The sequence below is a fragment of the Nomascus leucogenys genome, chromosome 5 (genome assembly GCF_006542625.1).
Source record: "Nomascus leucogenys isolate Asia chromosome 5, Asia_NLE_v1, whole genome shotgun sequence".
Taxonomy (NCBI): Eukaryota; Metazoa; Chordata; class Mammalia; order Primates; family Hylobatidae; genus Nomascus; species Nomascus leucogenys.
In genome coordinates this window covers 58724640-58751114 of record NC_044385.1, presented here as the reverse complement: position 1 = coordinate 58751114, position 26475 = coordinate 58724640, and the positions used below count along the sequence as shown (strand labels likewise).

Sequence of the window (26475 nt, the reverse complement as noted above, 5' to 3'; positions counted from 1 at the left end):
TTCCATGCTCATGGATTGGAAGAATCAGTATCATTCAAATGACCATACTGCCCAAAGCAATTGCCAGATTCAGTGCTATTTCTGTCAAACTACCAATGTCATTCTTCACAGAATTAGAAAAAAGTATTCTAAAATTCATATGAAACCAAAAGGGGGCCTCGATAGCCAAAGCAAATGTAAGCAAAGAGGCAAAGCCAGAGGCTTCAAACTATAAGGCTATAGTACCCAAAACAGCATGGTACTGGTACAAAAGCAGACATACAGACCAATGGAACAGAATAGAAAACCCAGAATAAAGCCTTACACTTACAACAATCTGATACTGCAAGGCTGACAAAAACAAGCAATAGGGGAAGGACTCCCTATTCAATAAATGGTGTTGGAGTAACTGGCTAGCAATATGCAGAATAATGACACTGGACCCATATCTTTCATCATATACAAAAATTAACTGGAGATAGATTAAAGATTTAAATGTAAGACCTCAAGTGATAAAAATCCTAGAAGAAAACTTCAGAAATACCCTTCTTGACATTGGCCTTGGGAGAGAATTTTTTTTTTTTTTTTTTTTGAGACAGAGTCTCACTCTGTCTCCCAGGCTGCAAGCTCTGCCTCCTAGATTCACACCATTCTCCTGCCTCGGCCTCCTGAGTAGCTGGGACTACAGGCGCCTGCCACCACTCCCGGCTAATTTTTTGTATTTTTAGTAGAGACAGGGTTTCGCCCTGTTAGCCAGGATGGTCTCGATCTCCTGACCTCATGATCCGCCCGCCTCAGGCTCCCAAAGTGCTGGGATTATAGGTGTGAGCCACTGCGCCCGGCCAGGAAAGAATTTTTAACTAAGTCCCCAAAAGCAATTGCAATAAAAACAAAGATTGACAAGTGAGACCTAATAAAACTAAAGCATTTTGGCACAGCAAGAGAAATGATCAACAGAGTAAACAGATAACCTACAGAACAGGAGAAAACATGTGCAAACTATGCATCCAACAAAGGTCTAATATCCAGAATCTATAAGGAACTTATACAAATCAACACGCAGAAACCAAATAACTACATTAAAAATGTGGAGAGAACATGGACACATACTTCTCAAAAGAAGACATACAAGTGACCAATGAGTATCTGAAAAAATGCTTCACATCATGAATTGTCAGAGAAGTGCAAATCAAAACCACAAGATACCCTCTCACACTAGTCAGAATGGCGATTAGTAAAAAGTCAAAAACAACAGATGCTGGCAAGGCTGCAGAGAAAAGGGAACGTTTATACATTGTTGGTGGGAGTGTAAATTAGTTCAGCCACTGTGGAAAGCAATCTGGAGATTTCTCAAAGAACTTAAAACAGAGCTACCATTTGACCCAGTAATCCCATTATTGGATATATACCCAATGGAAAAAAGACCATTCTACCAAAAGACACACACACTGATATGTTCATTGCTGTGCTATTCACAATAGCAAAGATATGGAATCAACCTAGGTGCCCATCAGTGGTGGATTGGATAAAGAAAATGTGGTACATACACATGATGGAGTTCTACACAGCCGTAAAAATGAGTGAAATCGTGCCTTTTGCAGCAACATAGATGGAGCTGGAGGCCATTATCCTAAGCAAATTAATGCAGGAACAGAAAACCAAATACCACATATTCTCGCTTATGAGAGCTAAACAACAGGTACCCTTGGACATGAGGATGGGAACAATGGACACTGTGGACTACTAGAGGGGGATGGAGGGAGAGGGGTACGGGTTGAAAAACTACCTATTGGGTACTATGCTCACTACCAGGGTACGGTATACTGATGTAACAAACTTGCACACATACCCCCATATTTAAAATTAAAGCTAAAATTTTAAGACATGAGTATCATTCTGATCTAAGTTTCTTGAGTTGTTCAAATAATCATTCATTTTGCATTCTAAGAAAGCAATATCTAGAGAGGCCTTAAATGAGGTTTCTTTGAATAAGCAAAAGCAGAACAGTGTGACAACTCATAATTTCCAGAAATTTTGGTGGGTCTTGGAGGTCTGGGGAGGAGAAACCTTAATGGTAATCTCCTTATTTCAAAAAGGGAAATTCTTAAAATAAAAAAGGGGGTTTCCTTCCTTCCTGTGTTTCTAGTATTGAAAAAGACAGATCGTAATCTTCACTGAGCCAGCTAAGTATTTTCCTCCCTATTCACCTAAACCCAGGACACAATCTGCCCTCTGTAGATTATTGCTGTGTGAATTTTAAAGGAAATAGTATAAACTATGTTGTGCCTACACGTTTCTGTCATATGAATGGCAGGGCATAATATTAACACGAAAGGAATTTGAAAGCATGTTCTATGATCTTTCCCTCAAAGAGGGAGCCAGATCAGGGGGAGTAAAGGAAAAAGGCCTTCAGTTGGGCTGCTGCACTGGCAGTTGGAAGCTTTTTTGGACTATTTAGAGGAGAAAAAATCACCTGCAGCGAGGCGGCTCACCAGCCTAGTGGGGCTCTTGGCTCCTGGCAGGTTGCTGCCTTCCATGCCCACCATGGCTCACAGCTCTACTCTCATCTGTGCCACTCTGGTACCCACAGCCCTTATAGCAAGTATTTGTCTATTTCCACTCAAAAATTAAGAAGCTCTATGGCAAATTCCCGACATTGAGCTGCTGATGTGGGTGGTCCGAGCGGTTATGTGTTGGTTAGAAAGTTGCTATGCCGGACAGGTTTGCCCTGGACTCTCAAATCCTGCATTTTCATGAACTGCTTCTTTTTTTAGTCCTTTCTGTAGAGTGCCAGGTTTTTCAGGAATGAGTATATCGTGTTTTAGCAGTGACACTTTGTCTTATTAGTTGTTACCTTTCATTTCCTGATGAACTCATCTTGGTCTAGATTGTTGAGGGCCTTGCCAATAAAAGGAAAATCATTCAAATAAGAATAATTTCAATAAGGCCAAGATAGAACGTTTTCAAGGACAATCATGGCCTCAAGATACAGTGGCAATAAGGGTATTTTGAATGAAGTAACACCCACGGACTGGGCATGGTGGCTCATGCCTTAATACCAGCACTTTGGGAGTGCTGAGGCAGGCAGATTGCTTGAGTTCAGGAATTTGAGCTCAGCCTGGGCAACAACGGCAAAACCTCGTCTCTACTAAAAATACAAAAAATTAGCCGGGTGTGCTGGCATGTGCCTATAGTCCCAGCTACTGGGGAGGCTGAGGTGGGAGAATCACCTGAGCCTGGGAGGTTGAGGCTGCAGTGAACCAAGATCACACCACTGCACTCCAGTCTCGACAACCAGAGTGAGATGCTGTCTCAAGAAATAAAAAATTCAAATAAAAAATCTGTTAAAAAAAAAAAAAAGGTAGCACCCAGCACCAAAGAGGAAACAATAATGATTTCCTGTAGACATAAGGCTAACCAGTGTTTATAATGCAAAGATAACCTCCCTTCAGAGTTCCCCCAAGCTTAGGTGAAGTTGGTTGGGAGCAGGAGTAGTGAATTTCAAAATGATACACCTAGATTACTCTAAGAATAATATTTCTTTTGACTTCACTTACAATTTTATACCAAAGCAGAAGTTACCAAAGATTACTTATCTTCATATTTACCAAAATCTTCTTACCCCAACCTCCATGTCTGTGCGTAATTAAAGGAAGCTTGTCAAGTAAGCTAACTATTTAGTGCTCGGAATGAGAGAAAGTGTGTCTTGGGAGTTGGGGGACTGCTTGTGTGAAACATTTCTCTCTTCTGGATTTAAAACTTAGTCTTTGTTGCCAATCTGTTAACAGACAGTTTGTAAATGAAGGGGAAGAAAAATATATAAATTAGCTTTCTAATAAATCTGAAATTACAAATGTGAACCAAAGCAGGGAATAAATACTTGACCAAAAATATGTAAGTAAGTGGGTGCTGGGGAATCACAATTTTTAAATATCTCACATTTTTGATATGAAAGTTCTATTTCAAAGTTCTTCAAAATGATGCCTGATGTTCCTGCATACTGTGTTCCAAATTTACGTAAACACAAGATAGAAACTGTGAAGTATGTGCCTTCAAAAAAGAAGAAAAACACTGACATTTTATCTATATATATTTAATAGATTTATGAAGAACATATATAAACATATATAAATACAGATACATCATCAAGGAAGACTTAGGACATATGAACATGTGGCAGGGTTGGAAAGAACATAATTCTTTCCCAGAAGGGGAAGGGGGAACTATACTTAATCGGATCCAGCTACAACGTCATTGGAAGTCATTTCTCGCCAAAAAGTATCTCCACAGCAAATTCTGATGGATACATTCTCCATGCTTCTTGTTTATGTGGATTATCCAATTCATTTCTTGGTAGATAAAGCCTAAGAATAGAAAAATAATTATTACATTTTATATTGGGGCTCACTGAAAAGCCACATAGGGTACCCACGTTAGAGCTGGAAGAAACAAAAAAAGAACCTCACCATGAACAGAACCCCAGCTCCTTTTTTGTGTCTCAGCTGGCTCCTTCCACCTTTTTAGTGAGACTTAAAAATACCTTAATCTTCAGCAACACATCAGTGACACATGCTGACTCTCTTAGCATTGCTTTATATGGAATTAATAACATCCCAGTGTAATAAAATATCTAAATTTCTCTATGTGACAGGTATCAGGATAGACATGAATGAAAACGCAGTAATAAAATACTATATCTCTTCTAATTTATGTGCGAGGTTGCAATTTTTTGAATTTTTACAATCAGACCTTGGAAATGACCTTGAGCAGTAGGATATAACTCCCACATGCTGAGTGTTCCAATAATGGAACACTAGGCATAAATTGGTCAACCCATTTATGCCTAGTGTTCTAAATGATAGAAGTTAGCATTTTTGGCTAAACAACAATCTCATAACTAACAAAAACAGCTTTACCAAGTAGTATGTAAATTTAAATGTTACCGAAATCTTTAGAAATTTATATAAAAGAATAAAAGTGATCTAGCTTATCACTTCTCCAAAACGAACACAGTGTTTTAAAGGAAAAAAAACGGTATCCTTTAGCAAGAATCACTTTTGAGGAGCAGCATCAAATGAAGCTCCACCGAGGTCTCACTTTTTGAGGGACTTTGCTCATGTTAGAAGAAAAAGCTTATTGTTTGTATGCATCCAAAAAAAAAAAACTTGTAAAAAATTTCCATCAAATCCAAAGTTGACTCTATCAAAATACATTAAATGTTTTGCACTGCAATTGTGTATACCAGAGGTTTAATTTACCTTTGCCTTGCTGGACTTAAGGAGTTATTCGATCCAGTTCACATTTGAAGAAAAGATTAGGACTGGATGTAACAATAACTATCAATTCATGCCACATATAATCATAGCCACTTCTTCAACTCTGACCTAAATGATTTAAAAAATATTTTGTCCTTTTGTATTGAAGAGTATGGTTGATACAAAAAAAGTCTCAATTTTCCACCATCACAAAACAAATGCTACTTACAGTGGAGAACTTCTAGACTGAGAAATGAGTTTCCAAATATGGCAGAAGGTTTTTTTGGAACAATAATCTCCAAACCCAATTAATAATTTTTCAGAAAGTTTTCCCAATTCAGTTATTAGAAAGCCACATTTGAATGGCTATTTAAATAGACCATTACTTAATGATTTTTTTTAGCTGTATTCCTTAATACTGTGTCTTGTAACTTCTCCTAGATATAAGTGTGTCAGTCAGCTTTTCAGCTAGCTGAAGCCTCCCTAGGTCCTACCTTACTTTAGCACAAAAGTTGGTGGTGGTTCGTCATTGGTAAATCAGCACCTACTGACAGGGACCTGACATATTGAAGGTGCTGAGCAGCCTCATATTGAACTTCTCTGGGAGGAATTTACTACCACACTTAAGATCTGATGATAATACTTTTGAACTCATAACACAGTCCTATGGCATGGACCCTGAGGATATTGCAACAGTGAGTCTCAAGAACAAATGTATTTTTAAAATAACCAAAGTAAGAGGAGTAAGGCAAGGAACAATGTTGGCTCAAGGATTTTTTGCTTTTTTTTTTTTTTTTTTGAGACAGAGTCTCCCTCTGTCGCCCAGGCTGCAGTGCAGTGGCGCGATCTCGGCTCACTGCAAGCTCCGCCTCCTGGGTTCACACCATTCTCCTCCCTCAGCCTCTCTGAGTAGCTGGGACTACAGGCGCCCGCCCCCACGCCCGGCTAATTTTTTTGTATTTTTAGTAGAGACGGGGTTTCACCGTGGTCTTGATCTCCTGACCTCGTGATCCGCCCGCCTCGGCCTCCCAAAGTGCTGGGATTACAGGCGTGAGCCACCGGGCCCGGCAACACTGCTTTTAAAAATCTTCACAGTATCGTGAACCCCGAGTTTGTAAATTTCATAAAGATGAATTATTAGAAAGATGAAATTAAAAAGCAGATACGCAATTTTGCTCTGCAGTCATCAGTCAATAAAGAGTCAGGAGTGAAATCCCAGTTCTTGTACCAATACCTATCTGTGCACTTTGAACAGATACCATTTACGGCAGTGTTACAGTTAACGTGGCAACTGTTTCCTTCTTGTTAAATTTCTTTCATCTAGATTGGATGGACCATGGTACATTTGTTTGTTCTCCGGCTCTGGAGTTCTCTAGGAAAATCAAGAGGTTTTCTTAGCTCTGTGGCCATCCAGGGTTGAGGGGCTCCTCGCAGGGGAGCAGACGGGACTCAGGGAAGATGGGGCCGCCCCCTACCCCCCACCCCCATGAAGGTGTTCCTTCCCTTGGGAGTTCCATCGGGTGTCCTGGAGCTGGCTGTGGGCAACAGACCCTGCCCCAAGAAGACCTGGGAATGGTCAGCACAGTGCAACAATTAAATCAATTCCGAGACTGCTCCATACACACAAGACTGAAAGTTTACTTTCCATACGATTTATCTTCCCAAATTATGTTCAGTCACAGTATCCGTGAAAGCTGTGGGCAAGTCTACAGTGGCATTAGGCTACTAGCAAGACACAAAAGGACACTCAGATAACAAAATGCCAACCACCCGAGACCCCTACATTAAACCACAAACTCTTCCCATTATCAGATTTGCAGCAAAAGCTTAAAGTGCACCTATTGACTTTAGCTGTTCTATTATCACAATCCACTGTCTTTGAGAATAAATCAAACGAATTAATATGCATTTGAAAATGAATCTACATTCTCTCTTACAAGGCTACTTTTTCATGACATATAGGTTATCTTTGCCACATTGTTTTCCATTTTAAAAGATCTAAGAGTTCCTCAAAGTAAATAATTTTCTGAGAGTCCTTAATTTGGAAGAACTCTGCTTTCTCTGAGTCGCTAGGGGAGAAGTTAACAGATGCTGGAAGATGACATCAGCATTTAATTGCAAATAAATTGTGTTCTCTGGCAGCCTGGCTATTGTGCTCACATTTGAAAACTGTTTTGATTCTTACATTTTTACTATGTTTGCTAAATCTGGATGGATTATGGCTAGGTATGCTGGTTCACGCTTGTAATCCCAGCACTTTGGGAGGCTGAGGCAGGCGAATCATTTGAGATCAGGAGTTCGAGACCAGCCTGACCAACATGCTGAAACTCTTTCTCTACTAAAAATACAAAAACTTAGCCCAGCATGGTAGTGCACTCCTGTAATCTCACTTACTTGGGAAGATGAGGCAGGAGAATCGCTTGAACCCGGGAGGCGGAGACTGCAGTGAGCCGAGATTGTACCACTACACTCCAGCCTGGGCAACACAGCAAGACTCCATCTCAAAAAAAAAAAAAACTGGATGGATTATGAAGCCGTATTCCTAAAAGACGCTCATATGTTTAGAGGTGAGAATCGGGGATCTTCAATGGACTAGAGGATTGCCTTTCTTCTTAGACCACAGAAGCAGCTCAGGAATATGGTCACCTGGTGCCTAGCATGGTAAGCCCAGGACAGGAGCTCATATTTAAGTAGGAGAAATGGAGTGTATGCAGGGAGAAAATGGAAACTATAATTTTAAGGATGCTTTGGGGAATATGCAATCCTTGGTGAAAAGGTGCCACTATACAGCTTTCCTGGCTGGTGAAAGGAATGAACAACACAGTTCTTATTTGTGTACTCAGGCTTAGAAAATTTCAATTCGTTACACACAAAAATATTTATGAAACAGTTTGGGACCAAAGGGGTAGTATGGTAGACGAGTGTCTTACAGAGCCTGTGTGGGGAAGCAAAAGGCAAGGGTGTAGTTCACAGGCAGAAGCGAGCTGTGACATTGTCAGTGCAGCGTGTAAGTGTGGCTCCTCACAGGCAGGCATTGATTGTGAGACCTCATCTTGCTCTGAAGATTTCCCGGTGGCTGTCATGCATTGCTTCTCAAAAGCCTTGCACTGTGATAAGGGTTTGAAGGCGACAGATTGTTGCAGCAATAGCCACTTCTAAGGAATGTTATTATGTCACTGCAGATGATGTTTTTAAGAGGTGATTCAGAATGATAGTTCCATGATTACAGAAAGGAGTTCATTCTCAAACTGCAAAAGGAAAGATGAAAATAGTCATGAAGGCTCCAGAACTGAAATTGGGCACCTTTTATGACTGATACTTACTTTAATTCAATGCAACACATATTTATGGGGCATAGACTGTATCTAATACTTAATAAAACCCATTCAGTTCGGAGCTCACACCTAAGCTGTGCTGTAATTGGATTTTCTTAATATTCATTAAAAACACAAAACAATATTATTTTACTTTTTTTGGTATTTGCATTTGTTGCTTATAGTCTGTGGGGTGAAGTAGAGTGGTGTGAAGTTGAGGAAGGGCACTATGAATTAAGCCACACAAATGCCTCTAAAAAAATAGTAAATATAACAATGGTTAACATTCGTTGAATACTTACTATGTGTCAGGTGCTGCAAGGAGATTTAGAAATAATTACTTAGTCCTCTTAACAGCCATATGGGGTAGGTAATATTATCTCCCCAGTATGACAGCTTTAATTCATCCTTTTTGTTTCTATCCCTCTCCATCTCTGTCTCTATCTCTCTCTCTCTTTTCCCCTAGTCTCTAGGACAGGGATATAAACTCTTTGGTGATTTTCAGTAATAGAAGAGCTAAGTACTGTTTAGTGTCATTGTCAGCTCACTTGTAATAGAAAGAGCTAACCCATATCCATGCAGCTGAAAATTAGTTTTGTGTCTGAGATGATGGTGCCCACAATCATATAGAGGGAACCCTGTCACTGTGCTACGCTGAGTAGGCAAACATTGGCCTTCCCTTGGAGGGATCCTCTTCTCTTAGGATTAACGTGGGAAGTACAGGCAGAAATCTCTTCTGTTGTCATGGCGATACTACTGCCCTGATAGGATTTCAGCCATTCCAAGCATGCTTGTTTCAGTTTTTTTCCTACCTTAAGCCCAGTCTAGGTGAGTTCTGGGTGGTCTGTGTGTGTGTGTGTTTTAACTGTAGTAATAATATTGAATATGAGATCTACCCTCTTTAATTTTTTTTTGAGATGGAGTTTCACTCTGTCACCCAGGCTGGAGTGCAGTGGCATGATATCGACTCACTGCAACCTCCACCTCCCGGGTTCAAGTGCTTCTCCTGCCTCAGCCTCTCAAGTAGCTGGGACTACAGGCGTGCACCACCAACACCAGCTAATTTTTGTATTTTTAGTAGAGATGGGGTTTCTCCATGTTGGCCAGGCTGATCTTGGACTCCCAATTTCAATTGATCTGTCTGCCTTGGCCTCCCAAAGCATTGGGATTATAAGCATGGGCCACTATGTCCGGGTTACCTTCTTTAATTTTGAAGTACACAATACAGTATTGTTAACTATAGCCACAGTGTTGTACAGCAAATCTCTCTAACCTATGCATCCTGCGTAACTGAAACTCTGTGCCTATTGAACAGCAGCGCCTCATTTCCTCCCCATCATCACCTGGCAGCCATCATTCTACTCTCTGCTTCTGAGTCTGGTTATTTCAGATCCCTTATAGAAGTAGAAACGCGCAGTATTTGTCCTTCTGTGACTGGCTTAAGTGGAATTACTGGGTCATTCATATGGTAATTCGAATTAAACATAGAATTATTTTTAATTTTTTGAGAAACTTCTGTGCTGCTTTCCGCAGTGGTTGCATCTGTTTACATACTTACCAATGGTGCACAAGGGTTCCAATTTCTCCACATCTTTGCCAACTTGTTGTCTGTTTGTTTAAATGACAGCTGTATGAGTTGTCCCTTGCCTCGATGCAATTCTGAACTTCAGAAATAAGCACTTGGCTCCTTTAATAGCTGTCCATCCTATGTTGTGTCTACAGCCACTGAATCCTGTCCTACATTTTCTGATTCATTAACTCATTCAACTAATAGCTATTGATCACCTTCAATAAGTCAGCCACCATGAAGATGAGTATTTTATATTGAATTCTACTAACATATCCTGTATGTTTACTATGGTGCCAGAGAGGATGCTGTGTGCTTTTTTTACGTTGTTATCTTTACTACTCACGAGAACCATGTAAGGTAGGTATTGGTAAAATGGGGTAACTTTGGAAATTCTTCAATGATTGAATAGAATAACTTTCTGCTCTATGTGAGAAGACATGTTTTAAATAACATACAACCTAGGGTCTTGGTTACTTGAGACATATTATACTTTCTCAGATACTCTCAGACCTGAATCATTTAATAAACTAAAGCAGAAATACTAAAAATATCTGGTTCAATAGCATAGGGGCATGGAGTAGACATGCAGAAAATGCTTGTTCACTTGCCTTGAAATGGCTCCAGGTGGCCTGAAGGAATCAATGAACTTTCTCAAATATCTACATTACAACCACTGGTCCCCGCTACACATTTATTTCTAAATAAAGGAGGAGAAACTCTAGCAAAGTAATATTTAACATTTTCATTGCTTCCAGAATAAATCTTACTGAATATGGAGGATCTGATAGTGGTAGGTGTATCAGGAATATCAGGGAAAATGCTTTTGATGAAGGCAAAGTCAATTCCTATCATTTGTACTTGACACCAGCTACCTAGCAGGTTCATTGTGAACTTCAGGTTTCGCCCACATTATTTATATAAAGTATCTCAGTGTAATATAGGGAATTGCAGGTTATTTGAAAATAGTAACAAAGGTAACCCAAACGAGAAACTCCATTTCTATAATTAGTTTTCCTGAAAGTCAGGCATGTCTTTGAGGACAGGCTTTTGGCAGTATTACTTTTGTGCACAGGAGGAAAATTGTTAGTAGGTTTATAGATAGTATTTTTATAATAGAATGTTGAACCCCTGAAAAACATCAAAAATTGTCTCCTAGAACTAATTCTATGTTTTAAAAACTTGTTTTAAAAAGGGATTCTAAATAGCAATAGGGTCTTTTCTCCTTTCTTTACTCCAATGGTTTAATGGGATAGAGGAATCAATGTTTATATTTTTAAACCTGTAAATATTTTATTTTGGGTATTTTGTATATTTGTTGATATAATTCCATTTTGTGCATATGTACCATTGTGCATGTTGCTGTTTTTGATAGTCACTCTTTTAATGAATGTAAGAAGCTTGGGCTAATAGCACTTTTCTTGTTCCATTCGAACATCTGAAAATGAAAGTACAACACTGCCATTTTAACTGTTGTGTTTAATTCAGTCAATAAATTTTGTTGCTCCTTCGCATTTAAAGTGAATTCTGTTGGTTGCTATTTCTCCAGGATCAATTTTATTTCCAGTCTTTTCAACTTTTATAAATTATGCTAATGATGGTGATGATGAGGAAGTGATGTGTGTGTGACTGTCTCGCGGAAAGACCAATGGGAGGCCCATATTTCTCTCCACACTTTGTAAAGAAGTGAAAAATTCCTTGTTTGGTTTGGGCAGCTGCTTTTTGAAAAGCTCATTTGTTATTCTGACCCTGATCTGAATTCTGAGCCTTTTACTCAGAAAATCTCCATTCCTTATCATCTCTCATGAGGCTGGCTAATCCGCGCTGACTGTCAGGTAGCGGCAACATTCGGGCCACTGGAGTCTTTCTAAAGAGTTGCTTTCTGGTTTTTGTTTATTTTGTTTTTGGTGGTATGTTTTCATTTTCTATGTGTAACAGGTAGGGAAGCCTTTCAAGGAAGGGAAGCCGGAAACCACAAGATGTAGCTACTGATCCCTGGAGGCCGACAGCTTTCCATTCCGTGGTCCAAGAATGGGCTGAGAACCATAAGGGGAGGTGGACGCATCCACAGCAAGGGGGGAAGGACTGTTTCCTAGATATTTTTTGGTAACTGATAGATCAAGCAGGCAGAAAATCAGTCAGGATAAAGATTTGAGCAACACATTTGGCCACATATTATAACAACTAGAGAATCCATGTTCTTTTCAAAAGCAAATGAAACATTTGTGAATATTGATTACATACTAGACCATGAAGTAAGTCTTGACACATTTCAAAAAATAGCTCCTCACAGAATGTGTTCTCTTACCACAATACAACTACACTAGAAATTAGTAATAAAAAGATAATTAAAATCACTCCATACATTTGGACATTTGAAAAAATATACCTTTTAATAGCTCATGGATCAGAGAACAAATGAGTAAGGACATTAGAAAGCAATTAGATGTGAATAATTATGAAAAGGATCTATATTAAGATATGAAATATAACCCAATCTGTACTTAGGAGAAATTTTATAGCTTCAAATGATTAGATTATAAAAGATAAGGAGCTGAAGATTAATAAGCTGAGAATCCATTTTAATTAAATGTAAGAAGTTAAGAAAAAAATAATAGGATAAATACACAGAAAGTTTAATTAAGAATTAATATGAATAAGAGCAGAAAGCAATAAAGCAGAAAACAAAGATACCCTAAAGTAGATCAACAAAGATGAATCATTTTTTGAAAAACATCTAACAATATTTTTAAAGAAAATAATATAAAGATACAAATATGGTTCAGAATTAGATGAGCATAACTACAGTTGCAGTAGAGATTAAAATATAATGAAAGAATATTATAAATATTATGGCAATAATTTTTTTTTTTGAGACAGGGTCAAGCTCTGTTGCCCATTCTGGAGTGCAGTGGCGTGATCTCATGGCTTACTGCAGCATTTACCCTTTGGGCTCAAGCAATCCTCTCCACCTCAGTCTCCCGAGTAGCTGGGACTACAGGCCCACACCACCATGCTGTATCTTACAAACAAAAATGAAGGTGCCTTTTTCTATTGCTAAATGCACTGGTCTGAAATGCAATGAATGGACAAGGGTGAAATTCAAGGGAAGATTAAAGAAAGACTCCTAACTATTCCAGAGGCAAACTCTATGTGGCTAAGAGTTAGAGTCATAGAAAGATCTTCTTGACAAAATGCTAAAAAAGAACAAACAAACAAACAAAAGACCTAAAGGCTGTGAGGACCATGGCTATTCCTTTAGCAAATTGAGAACAGTACAAGATTTCTGGCATCGGATACAAGATCCTAAATAAAATTGTTAAGAAACTAGTTACAGTTTTAAGGAAAGTGTATTGTCAAAAAAAGTCCCTAGCCTGTGGTACAGAGACCTGTGACCGTCCAGCATTATGGTAGACCCTGAACCAAACCACAACATTGAAGTGCCAAGATCAAAGCCATTCACTAGCATCTCCTCCAACACCTGCCTGCTATCACCACAAGCACCAGTAGGAAATCCTCTCTCAGTGCCTTTTCTGAAGGTGGTTCCAACAATTTATTCTACATCCAGAGAAGTGAGGCAACAAAGAGAATGCTCATGAGACTCATTGTTTCTATCATTCATCCTGCTACGCTTGCTCAGCGAGATACGGTGTTACAGAATCTGTACCAGTAATCAATGTATGGCACTTCTTTCCCCCTTTTCAGTTTGATTTTTATTCCATTTCACTGTATCGGGTAGGCAGGAGAAGCTACTTTTATCATTTATCCCATAATCTGCAGAATGGTGAGAAGTCATAAACCTGATCAAATCCAAGCTAATGGAGGAATTGACACTACCTAGAAAACCTGAACTCATAAGGGCTAAATTGTGTCACTTCACAGTACAGAAGCTATATGTGATTTTGGATTGTTACCCACTGGGGAGAAGGTGAGCACATTTGGAATTGCACAGAAGGTGGCTGGATTAGGATTAAGTAGAGCATTTTTACAATTAAATGTGTGAGAAGATGTGAGATATATATATGTGTTTTCCTGCTGCCTGCTCCCCTCACCTCTCTCCTCTCTCCCCTCGCCTCTCTCCTCTCTCCTCTCCTTGGCCACTATTATTATGAACTCACACAGTTCTTCCAGGCTGAGCACGTGGCCTCTTCTGCTCTTACCCCCAACTCTCTCCAAGTGATGTCACCCAGGCTCCCAGCTGCATCACCATCTGCTACAGGTAGAATTGTGCCCCCAAAAAGACGTTGAAGTCCTAGCCCCCAGCACCTATCCATGTGGCCTTATTTAAAAAAAAAAGGTCTCTGCAGAGGATGCAGTTAAGCTTTAGGTGATTCGAGTGGGGCATAATCCAGGGTCCTCACAGAACAGGGAAATTTGGACGCAGAGGCAGAACCACACAGAGGAAGACGACATAATGACCCAGGGAGAAGGTGGCCACCTACAAGCTCAGGAGTGCCCAAGGCTGCCGGAAGTGAGGATAGAGGCTTGGAGCAGGTCCCCTCACAGCCCTGGGAGAAGCTGCTGGCCTGATGACACCTCGCCCGCAGGCTTTCTGCCTCCGGAGCCATGAAGGAGAAGGCATGAAGGCATCTGTTGCTCAAGCTGCTGTGCTGTGGTCCTCTGTTACAGCAACCACAGGAAAGGAACCCACCACCAAGTCCTGAATTCACACCAATAACCCAGGGCTCTCCCACAGGCTGCAGATCCACAATTGTAACTGGCTGCCTCACATCTTCAACCGGACATCACAAAAATGCTACAAATCCAACCTTTCCAAAACCTCACTCTGTTCTTTTGCACACTCTGCCACCAAGTTTGACAAAAATAAAACAAAAAGAATTTCAGTCGGGCGCGGTAGCTCATGTCTGTAATCCCAGCACTTTGGGAGGCTGAGGCGGGTGTATCACCTGAGGCCAGGAGTTCGAGACTAGCCTGGCCAACATGGCAAAACCCCGTCTCTACTAAAAACACAAAAATTAGCTGGGCATGGTGGCGGGCACCTGTAATTCCAGCTACCTGGGAGGCTGAGGCACGGGAATCGCTTGAACCCAGCAGACGGAGGTTGCAGTGAGCCAAGATCACACCACTGCACTCCAGCCTGGGTGACAAGAGCAAAACTCGGTCTCAAAAAAAAAAAAAAAGAATTTCAGAGTTTTCTATCTCAAGAAGTCATTTTCCTATATACTGGAAACAGGGTGGTCATTCCTAAAACCTCTGTCTGTCCCCACCACTGCCTAACTTCCTAGCCAAATCCAAGCCTTGAGAAACTCCCCCGGAACTGCCGGCTATTTCCCAACTGTGCTGACAACTTCATGGTAAAAGATGCCATTGCGGGCAGGCGCGGTGGCTCACGCCTGTAATCCCAGCACTTTGGGAGGTCAAGGTGGGCGGATCACGAGGTCAGGAGATCGAGACCATCCTGGCCAACACGATGAAACCTCGTCCCTACTAAAAATACAAAAAATTAGCTGGGTGTGGTGGCAGGCGCCTGTAGTCCCAGCTACTTGGGAGGCTGAGGCAGGAGAATGGCGTGAACCCGGGAGGTGCAGCTTGCAGTGGGCCGAGATGGTGCCACTGCATTCCAGCCTGGGCAACAGAGCGAGACTCTGTCTCAAAAAAAAAAAAAAAAAAAAAAGATGCCATTGCTTCCTGCCTAGTGGAGAGGGGCCAGGAGGACCATTGAGGAGGTAGGGCAGCAACAGGACCCCCAGAACGGAAGCCTGTGTCTCTCCTGTCTCATCCCTTCATTCTCCCCGGCTCACCACAGCTCAGCTACCTGGGCTTTCACTTCCTAAACACAAAACCCCTTCCTTCCCCAGCAGGGCTTCTGCATGTCCAGTCATCTCACCTAGAATCCTCCTGGGGCCCCTTCTCCACTACTGCCCCCTGGTTTCTGTGGCTAGGTGGTTTTCGGGTCAAAGTTAATATTGTTTTTGTTTGTTCTTTTTTTTTTCTTTTGGATTCAGGAACTACCTGAGTGCTTTGTTACAAGGATTTATTGCATGACGGTGAGGTTTGGGCTTCAACTGATCCTATCACCCAAATAGTGAACACAGTGCCCAATAGGTAGGTTTTCAACCCTCTCCCTTCCTCCTGCCTTTTGGAATCCCCAGTGTCTATTTTCCCATCTTTATGTCCCTGTGTACCCAATGCTTGGCTCCCACTTATAAGTGAGAACATGTGGTATTTGGATTTCTATTTTTGCATTAATTCACTTAGGGTAATTGGCGTGGCTAGGTTTTTTGTACAATTCAGTTCTCAGCTTAAATGTCACATTCCAGAACATGATTCCTAGCCCATGCTGTCTAGAGGGAAGCCCGTCATAGTCCCTGAAGAAGGGATCTTGAAAGACACAATCCCAGATCTTAAAATTCTGAAAGATAAAAATCCCTAAAATCCAAAATCCTGAAAATATAATTCTGGAAAAATAATTTTAAAAATTCCTTAAGATATTTACTTACATTTTAAGGGGGGCGCGTATGGGCACAGTGGCTCACTCCCGTAATCCCAGCACTTTGGGAGGCTGAGGCAGGTGGATCTTGACCTCAGTCAGGAGTTCAAGACCAGCCTGGCCAACATGGTGAAACCCCATCTCTACTAAAAATACAAAAATTAGCCGGGCATGGTGGTGCATGCCTGTAATCCCAGCTGTTCGGGAGGCTGAGGCAGGATAATCGCTTGAATCCAGGAGGCGGAGTTTGCAGTGAGCCGAGATCACACCACTACATTCCATCCTTGGCAACAACTTGAGACTCCATCTCAAAAAAAAAGGGGAGGGGGAGTTTATTTGAGAAACATATAAAAACACAACAGAACACTTCATCAGCCACTTTACCACTTTACACAATAAAATAAGCAATAATAGCATACTTGTTTTTGCAAGAATAAATACTCAGGTATACGACTATACCTGGCACAGATATACCATTTGTGAGCAGACAAACTGGATTCCTAAAGAAGTAGGTCAAAAGGAAAACGTTTAAACACATATCACTATGATTGGTAACTGTGTGCACCCAGCTTTGTAAATGTGCTCATCTGAAATACTGTGATAAAAAACCAAAGTCTTTTGACAAGATTGATCAAAAACCACAACGGATTACCACTTATATGCAGTCACCCAAAGAGCTGAGATCTCAAAAAATGTTGTCTTTTACAAATGCAGGTGTACAAAAAGGACATCACTGAGGAAGTTTCAATGTTTTCACGTACATACACAATGTTTATACACAAAGTCAACATTGAGATAATCAACTTTCACGGAGTCACATTTGCAAAAAATGCATGAAACAAATTAGGACTCTCTGAACGTCTCTGCACAATCTATACCTCAAGTTTTGGAAATGATGCAATGATGAAATACATAGCATAGTGAATTGTTAGAAAAATGCTATTTAAAATCGTGAAAAAAATTAAAGAAAAGGAAAAAAACCCTATCCTGTGATTGTGATTTTCAGAATTTTAGAATTTAGAGATTTATACTTTAGGATCTTTGGTCTTTTGGGATTTTAGCATTCAGGATTACGGTATTTGGAATTTTGTCTTATTTTCAATAAAAATGCAAAAGTAATTCAATGGAAAGGTATCTTTTTTTCACCAAATGGTGCTGGAACAGATGGATGTTCATGTGCCAAAAAATGAACCTGAATCCATATCTCATGCCCTATATGAAAATTAACTGAAATTGATCATAGACCTAAACGTAAAACATAGATATATAAAACTTCTGTAAGAACACATGGAAAGAAAATATTGCAATCTTGGGTTAGGCAAAGATTTCATACACACAACAACAAAAAGCACAATCCATAAAAGAAAACAATTGGTAAACTAGATTTCATCAAAATTAAAAACTTCTGTTTTTTTGAAGGGCACTGTTACGAAAATTAAAAGGTGGGGAGAAAACATTTGTAAATCATGTATCTGATAAAGTGCTTTTTTCCAGAACATGCTTCTAAAACACTCTCAAATACAATAATATGCAAACATCCTGGTAAAAATGGACAAAAGATTTGTACAGACATTTTGTAAAAGAAGATATACAGATGGAAAATTAGAAAATGAAAAAAGCTCAACGTCATTTGTCATTAAGGAAATGCAAATTAAAACCACTCCAAGATGCCACTACACACCTTTAGAATGGCTAAAACTCTTTAAGGTGATGATAACAAGTGCTGCTGAGAATGCAGTCACTGGAACACTCATTCACTGCTGGTGGGAAAGTGAAATGGTGCAAAGACTATGGAAAACACTTTGGTAGTTTTTTAAAAAGTTAAAAATACCTACAACATGATCCAGTCATTTGTACGTAGATATTACCCCAGGAGAAAAGAGCACATTTGTCCACACAAAGTTCTGTACCTGTTATTTAGGCAGTAAACTTTTATTGCATCAAGCCACAGAAATGTTGGGGTCTGGACAAGGCGTGGTAATGGGGACTCAGGATGGTGGACACATGGAGGGACTGTTTAGGTAGAACTGGTTTGTGGTCTTCTTACTTGGTTTGGGCTGCTATAACAAAATGCCATAAACTGGGTGGCTTATAAACAACAGACATTTATCTCTGACAGTTCTAAAAGCTGGGAAGTCCATGTGAAAGGAAAGCATCTTGGGCCCCCAAAATCACTAAGGAAAACTCAAGCTGGGAACTGCTTAGGGCAAACCTGCCTCCCATTCTATTCAAAGTCACTCCTTTACTCACTGAGATAGATGCATATCTGATTTGCCACCTTTGGAAAGGCTAATGAGAAACTCAAAAGAATGTAACCACTTGTGTATCACCCATCTGTGGCATGGAAGCTCCCTCCCTGCTTCCAGCCTTCCTGCCTTTGCTTCAAGTTGTCCCGCCTTTCCAGACCGAACCAATGCACTTCTTACATATATTGATTGATGCCTCATGTCTCCCTTAATGTATAAAACCAAGCTGTGCCCTGACCACCTTGGGCACATGTCATCGGGATTTCCTGAGGGGCTGTGTCACAGGCACGTCCTCAACCTTGGCAAAATAAACTTTCTAAATTAACTAAGACCTGTCTCAGATTTTCTGGTTCACATCCGAGATCACTGCATCAGCAGATTCAATGTCTGGTGAGCGCCACCTTCTGGTTCACAGATGGTGCTGTCTCCCTGTGTTCTCACATGGTAGAAGGGACAAGACAGCTCTCTGGGGCCGCTTTTCTAAAGGTACCAACCCCGTTCATTAGGCCTCTGTCTTCACGGCCTAACCATCTGCCGAAGCCCTCATCTCTGATACCATCATCCTGGGGCTTAGATTTCAACATAGAAATTTGGGGGGACACAAACATTCAGCCCATGGCGGTGATGTACTGGATGCGGAGGAGAGTGGAGAGATATCTGGAAAAGCAAGACAGAAAATTCAGGGACTGGGAAGTTACTCTATGGGTCAAAGGAACGAATTCAGAGTGGGACATGTGGAGTTTGAGTTTTCCAGTATGCAGTTAGCTGTATGGGCTTAGCAAAATGAAATTTAACAATATGCTATTACTAAGTTATTTGTTATCTGGAGTTTACACATTCAACTTTTAAAAGATAAGTAAATCTTAACATTAAAACAATTATGAGAATAGAGATTGTTATAACATTCTCACAAAGATATTCTTCCTTCTGAATATGAACCACTCAGTAAGGCCTCTTACAGCACTGGACTCTCCCCTGAATAAAACCTACTGTCACCGAGCCAGTATTCGATCAACGGTGTTGAAAAGTAGGTTTTACTAATTCTCAGACAATCTCCTGTTTCACAGCAGAGACGCAAAGACTCCCACAGGCTGCACAAACAAATAAAAGCACATTATGTAACAACAGCCAATATAAAGAAGGAGGGGAAAAACCCAAAAGCCTAACTGAATAATGAACAAAGGAACAGATAGTTGCAGTAAAAGAAATACAGTGGCCCTGAAACATTCAGAGATCACTCAAAATAGGAGAAATGTAAACTAAAACCATACTGAGACATCATTTTCCATCATGAGATGAGCAAAGATGAAGGAATTTGTTCACACGCTGTGTTGGTGAAGGCTTGGGAGACAGATTCTCTCTACAGGAGACATAAATTGGTATAATCTCCACAGAAGGCAATTCATCAACATCCCAATATTTAATATACCCAAAACATTCCTTTTCAACAAATCAATATCAATACATTTGATTGACAAACATGCTTGTATATGTGTGAAATGGTTTAAGTTTACAGTTATTCATGGAAGCATGGAAAAACTGAAAGCCTATCCACAGAGAACTGGTTTATGTAATATGTTATCACCATAGAACAGAATACCATGTGGCCATTGAAAAGAATGAAAACGGTGGAAACAACCCAAATTTCCATCAATGGTGAATGAATAAACAAAATGTTGTACATACACATTATGGAATATTACTCAGCCTTAAAAAGGAACAAAATTCTGACATATGCCACAACATAGATGGAACTTAAGGACAATAAGTTATGTGAAATAAGCCAAACACAAAAGGACAAATACTGTAGAATCCACACGTAAGAGGTACCTAGAGTAGGCAAATTCAGAGACAGAAAGTAGAACGGTGGTTGCTAGGGGCCTGGGAGGGCAAGTGGGGAGTTATTGTTTAACAGATACAAAATTCCAGTTTTGCAAGATGAAAAGAGTTCTGCAGATGGATGGTGGTGAAGGTTGCAAAACAATGTGAATGTGCTGAATGCCACTGAAGTGTACACTTAAAAATGGTAAATAAGGCCAGGCACAGTGGCTCACATCTGTAATCTCAACACTTTGGGAGGCTGAGGCGAGAGGATCACCTGAGTTCAGGAGTTCGAGACCAGCTCAAACAAATAAACAAACAAACAAATAAGCCTCTTTCAGCAAATGACAAGACATTAAATGAATAAAGTAGACAACGACTCTCCCTCCCTTTGAAGGCAGAATATGAAGTAATGAAGGAAGTTAAGGACACAAAGCCAAGTACTGTGAAACTCTGATGATTGGAGAATACCAAAACTTCTATGGTAGAAGACACTAGAACTTTCTTCTCTGGCCGACTTGAAACAGTATTGATTTGTATCGCAAAGCAGGCGCTGTGTAGTCCAGCCAAGGTCAAGGCACTGACCACAAGACCTACAGGCTTCGCTCTGGACTCTGTTACTTTATGACCACATATTTTAATAATTTGAGTCTTTTCCACACATTCCAATTATAACCTTGTTAGTTGCTCAATGCCTCAGAGAAAACCTTCAAATTCTACTGTCTGCCCTTCACAAACAGCCTGAGATACTCGCAGGTATCTTGCTGGAAATAAGCATGCATAATGCCATGCAGGCAGAAGGTTGCCCTGACTTACCTTCGTGGCCAGGACACTTGTGAGACCTACGCTTCGCCATCTGCATGGTGTTGCCATTTCGTTTTCATCAGGCCTGTGGTGCTGCACAGGCAGCAAATATGACTCCGATCACTCCACAGCTCAAAAAAGGCAGACAGACAGGTCACCCCTAGCTGGAATTGGAGCTGTCATCAGCTTCATCTGCCCTCCTCAAAACTTGACAGTGTTTGAAGCTGGCCCTGCAGAGGTGAGAGTGAAAATAAAGTACAAAGCAAGATAAATATAGAATTCAGTTCTGGATTTTTTTTTAAACAACCAACAGGATATACTAATGTAAAAATAAATGGCCACAACTCACTCAACCATTTATTTGTGCTAGGAGAGAGTACTAATGGGAATACAGAAGCAATTGAAACAGGTCAACAGGTCTTGCCTTCAAAGTCATAGACCAGTGTCACCTTTTTTATTCTGTTATGAGCTCAAAATTCACATACTGAAGTCCTAACCCCAGGGCCTCAGAATCGGACTATATTTGGAGACAGGGTCATGATAGAGGTAATTAGGGTATAATGAGGTTATATAGGTGAGCACTAACCCAATATGACAGGTGTCCTTTTTTTTTTTTTTTTTTTCTGGAGACGGAGTCTGGCTCTGTGGCCCAGGCTGGAGTGCAGTGGCTCGATGTCTGCTCACTGCAAGCTCCACCTCCCGGGTTCACGCCGTTCTCCTGCCTCAGCCTCCCGAATAGCTGGGACTACAGGGGCCCGCCATCTCGCCCGGCTAATTTTTTTGTATTTTTAGTAGAGACAGGGTTTCACTGTGTTAGCCAGGATGGTCTCGATCTCCTGACCTCGTGATCCGCCCTCCTCGGCCTACCAAAGTGCTGGGATTACAGGCGTGAGCCACCGCGCCCGGCCATGGCAGGTGTCCTTATAAGAGGAGATTAGGTCACAGACAATACAGAACAAGGGATGCCCGGGTGAGGGCTCAGTGAGAAGGTGGCTGTCTGCAAGCCAAAGAGCCAGGCCTCAGAAGAAATCATCCCTGCGGACTCACTGGTCTCCTGCTCCCAGTCCCCAGCACCGGGAGACAATCAATGTGTGTTGCTTAAGCCCCCGGGGCTGTGGTATTTTGTGACGGCAGCCCAAGTAAAGACACTCTCTCTCATCCCCTGAATCCCATTTTTGAACACTGACTGGTTTTCCATCCACTTCACTTGACTCTTTTTTCTTACCCTCACTTCCTTTCGCTCCGTGGAGCCCCTCTCCAGCTTCTCCTTTCACCTGCTCTGCCTCTTTCTTTGTCTTTTAAAAGAGTTTCTCTTGGGAGGCCAGGCAGGAGGATCACAAGGTCAAGAGATGGAGACCATCATGGCTAAGACGGTGAAACCCCGTCTCTACTAAAAATATAAAAAATTAGCAGGGCGGGGTGGCGGGCGCCTGTAGTCCCAGCTACTCGGGAGGCTGAGGCAGGAGAATGGCGTGAACCCGGGAGGCAGAGCTTGCAGGGAGCAGACATCGAGCCACTGCACTCCAGCCTGGGCAACAGAGCGAGACTCCGCCTCAAAAAAAAAAAAAAAAAAAAAAAAGAGTTTCTCTTGGCTTCTTCTAGTACAGAGGCAGAGCCTTGGGGAGGTGAGGGAGAGGAGGTATCTTGCACTCGGCACCCCGGGGCTGGTGAGACCCAGCCTCCCAAAGCTCACACGTGCACCTGGCCTGCAATGGCAGAATAAAAACCATTTCACACCGTCAGGAGATGCACCTCTTCCTTTCTGGGTAACCTTGACTGACTCATTCAACTTCTCTGAGCCTCTGTTTTCTCATGTATTTTTAAAATACGTATCATTTTAAAATACATACATTTTTAAAATGGTGATATGAATTCTTGAATGGGGCGGGGCGTGGTGACTCACGCCTGTAATGCCAGCACTTTGGGAGGCCAAGGCGGGCAGATCACCTGAAGTCAGAGTTTGAGATCAGCCTGGCCAACATGGCAAAATCCTGTCTCTACTAAAAACACAAAAATTAGCCGAGAGTGGTGGAGGATGCCTGTAATCCCAGCTACTCGGGAGGCTGAGGCAGGAGAATCACTTGAACCAGGGAGGCAGAGAATGAGGTGAGCCGAAATCACGCCACTGTTCCCTATCCTGGGCAAAGAGCGAGACTCCGTCTCAAAAAAAAAAAAAAAAAAAAAAAAAAAAAAAAAAATGCAGCTGGGTGCGGTGGCTCACGCTGTAATTCCAACACTTTGGGAGGCTGTGGCAGGCAGATCACCTGAGGTCGAGAGTTCAAGACCAGCCTCACCAACATGGAGAAACCCTGTCTCTACTAAAAATACAAAATTAGCCAGGCGTGGTGGCGCATGCCTGTAATCCCAGCTACTTGGGAGGCTGAGGCGGGAGAATAGCGTGAACCCGGGAGGCAGAGGTTGCAGGGAGCCGAGATCGCGCCATTGCACTCCAGCCTGGGCAACAAGAGCGAGACTCCATCTCCAAAAAAAAAGAAAGAAAAAATTGCATTTGAATTCCTGAATGGTTGTTGTGAGGTTCAATTAAGATAATGCAGTGGAAAATGCTGTGTATATTAATCACCATGGCTCAGTTTTTCTACCTGTAAAATAGATACTCCCTAGCATTTTACAGTATAGCCGTCATAAAAAAAATCAACCAAGAAATAAAACTTCTGTGACTCCGAATAGTATACATGAAAGGATTATTTCTACTGTGGTTTTCATCAGCCTGGTAAAGTTTATTTTTGTTTTTCTGCCAGTTAACATTTATGAAGAGTGTTGTATTTGGCATTAGGAAGAGAATTCTAAAGACACAAAAGACCTGGTTCCTGCCTTCAGGGATTCTCTAATCTATTTGAAAACATTAAATTTTAACAGTGAAATCACTAATAAAATCAGTTCGAAGAGGTTTTCAGCATCGGGGCACACATAGCTAAATCTCCACGCAGGACCAGCCAGGTTCATACCTGAACTTTCTAGGACAACTTTCCAGATGGAAATTTCTCCCTATCACCTCTCTAACGTGACTGCAAGTGGAAACTAACAAATCTGACGAAACATTTAAAAAGTTAATAAAATTTTCAATAATAACTGGTGTGTTTGCTTCAAACAAATCTAATACTATAGCAACTTATAGCATACTTTAAAATACAAGTGCCTCTAAATGTCTTAAAATCATAAATAACTAAATTTTAATTTTCTCAATAACTTCTCAGAAACCCTGGGGAAAAAAAGGTTATGGACAACAGCAACATTCCAGTAGGAAAAACACATATTCTTCGGAAATGCAATTGATATCTAACTTTAGAAATATGTGACTTTAGAAACATCTCAACCAAAAACAAAACTGCATTATTATTATTTAGAAATTTGCACTCACCATTAAGAATGATCAAAATATAGTCCTTCAGGTAGTGAGGCTGTAGGGATCAAATGGCAGAACGTCCGGAGGTGCAAGTCATAGCAGTGGCTTTTGGATTAGGAGCCTGACTGGCTGTGAGACATGAGGCTCATCACTGCACTTTTAGTGTTGGCCTCCTCCTGTTGAAAATGGAACCAATAATGGCTGCCTTGAAAGAGCAAAGGCCACCACGCAGATGAACACTGACGCTCAGTTGTGGTCAGTGTACCTCTCCCGGCCAGTAGCAGGGGCTGTCCTGGTGGCGTCTCACGACAAGAATGTATCATAGTGGTTTACAACTGCTTCCTAGCATTTCCAGTTCCCTAAACTGTGAATTTTTCTAATTCAATTTTGTATGTCCCTCTCACCACTTATCCCTCTTCTCCCAAGTCTAGCACTGTACACAGCACATAGAAGAGCCTTAATAAATGTTTGGTGAATGAATATATGAGTGAATGACTAACACAGAGAATTTGTAAAATGGAAGTACTACTGCAGCTACCAAAAACTGCTCTGGAAACGATCATTCAAACCCCTTGCCATTTTTTTCTCCATGGTGTATGGCTGAAACAAGTAATCTTTGAGATAATAAGACAAAATTATCTGGCATATCTAGAAAATACCCATCGAAATAGAATGAAGTTGATTCTCTCTCGTCCTTTATGAAAGTCACACCCTTCTAATATATTTTTAAGATCCAACAGTAAAACTGTCTGAATTTTTAATACTGTGCCTGCTACCTGATGCCTGTGTTTTTCTTTTGCAAATTTTTTTGGCCAGTGTTTGAAAGGCTGAGGACCAATTCGTTTTCAAGGATCCAAACCTGGTTCTGTATTTTTTAAAATGATAATAATTAAGAAATTCCCATCAGTAGATGCTACTTGTAAACGAAGAAACTTTTTTTTCCCTTTGGAATCTAGCAGTATTCTAACTTTTTCGTGTCTTCTATCAAACCACAATTCAAATATTTTCCAAAGCAGAGGACGACGGCATTAAGCAGATGATAGCTCAGAAGCCTGATTCCCTACCCAAGGGACAGAGGCTGTGAGATGACATTGAGAAAGAGATCCGGGTCCAGTGAAGCATCAGACACGCTGGCGCATGGGGACGAGGAGCCCTGGAGACTCAGGGCCAGTCTGGTGCGGCCTGGGCTCTGCTCCGCCCTCTCCCCCTGCAGCTGCCGGGGCTGCCGCAACTTTTCAAACCTCACCGCACCGACAGCTCTGTCCCTTCTTTTATCTGGAGACCCTGAGCCTCATCAACTCTCACCTGCGTTTCAGGAAAAATAATAATAATAATAAAAAATGTTCCACGGACACAGGATTTCGGCCAAATGCTGCTTAGCTCTACCTTCTCCAAAAGGGCGGGAGGAGCGGCAGCCGGTAGCGAAACCCCGCTTGCCTTTCTCAGCATCTCTTCCACGTCCGCAGGAGGCCTTGCGGGGATCCGAGCATCCCGCTCCGAGATGGAAGTGGTAGGACAGCCCGTGAGAAGCCGACGGGAAACTGTCCCGGGCGAGCGCCGCCCCCGTGCCCTGCGCCCTCCTCCTTTGCTTGACCAGCGCGGGACCTCCCAGGCGCTGGGCCCGGGACCGCGGAGAATCAGTCTCCGCCTTCCCGCCCAGCAGAGCTCAGATCG

At 41.4% G+C, this 26475-nt stretch overlaps 1 long non-coding RNA gene across 1 annotated transcript; it reads right to left on the bottom strand.

Annotated features, from left to right (window-relative positions):
• Positions 1–19106: 19106 nt before the first annotated feature.
• Positions 19107–25706, bottom strand: LOC115835100. The gene is made up of 3 exons (XR_004030018.1): positions 24817–25706; positions 21450–21667; positions 19107–19469 (listed from the first exon to the last, which is right to left on the bottom strand). It is a non-coding gene; the product is annotated as an uncharacterized LOC115835100 (long non-coding RNA).
• Positions 25707–26475: the final 769 nt, after the last annotated feature.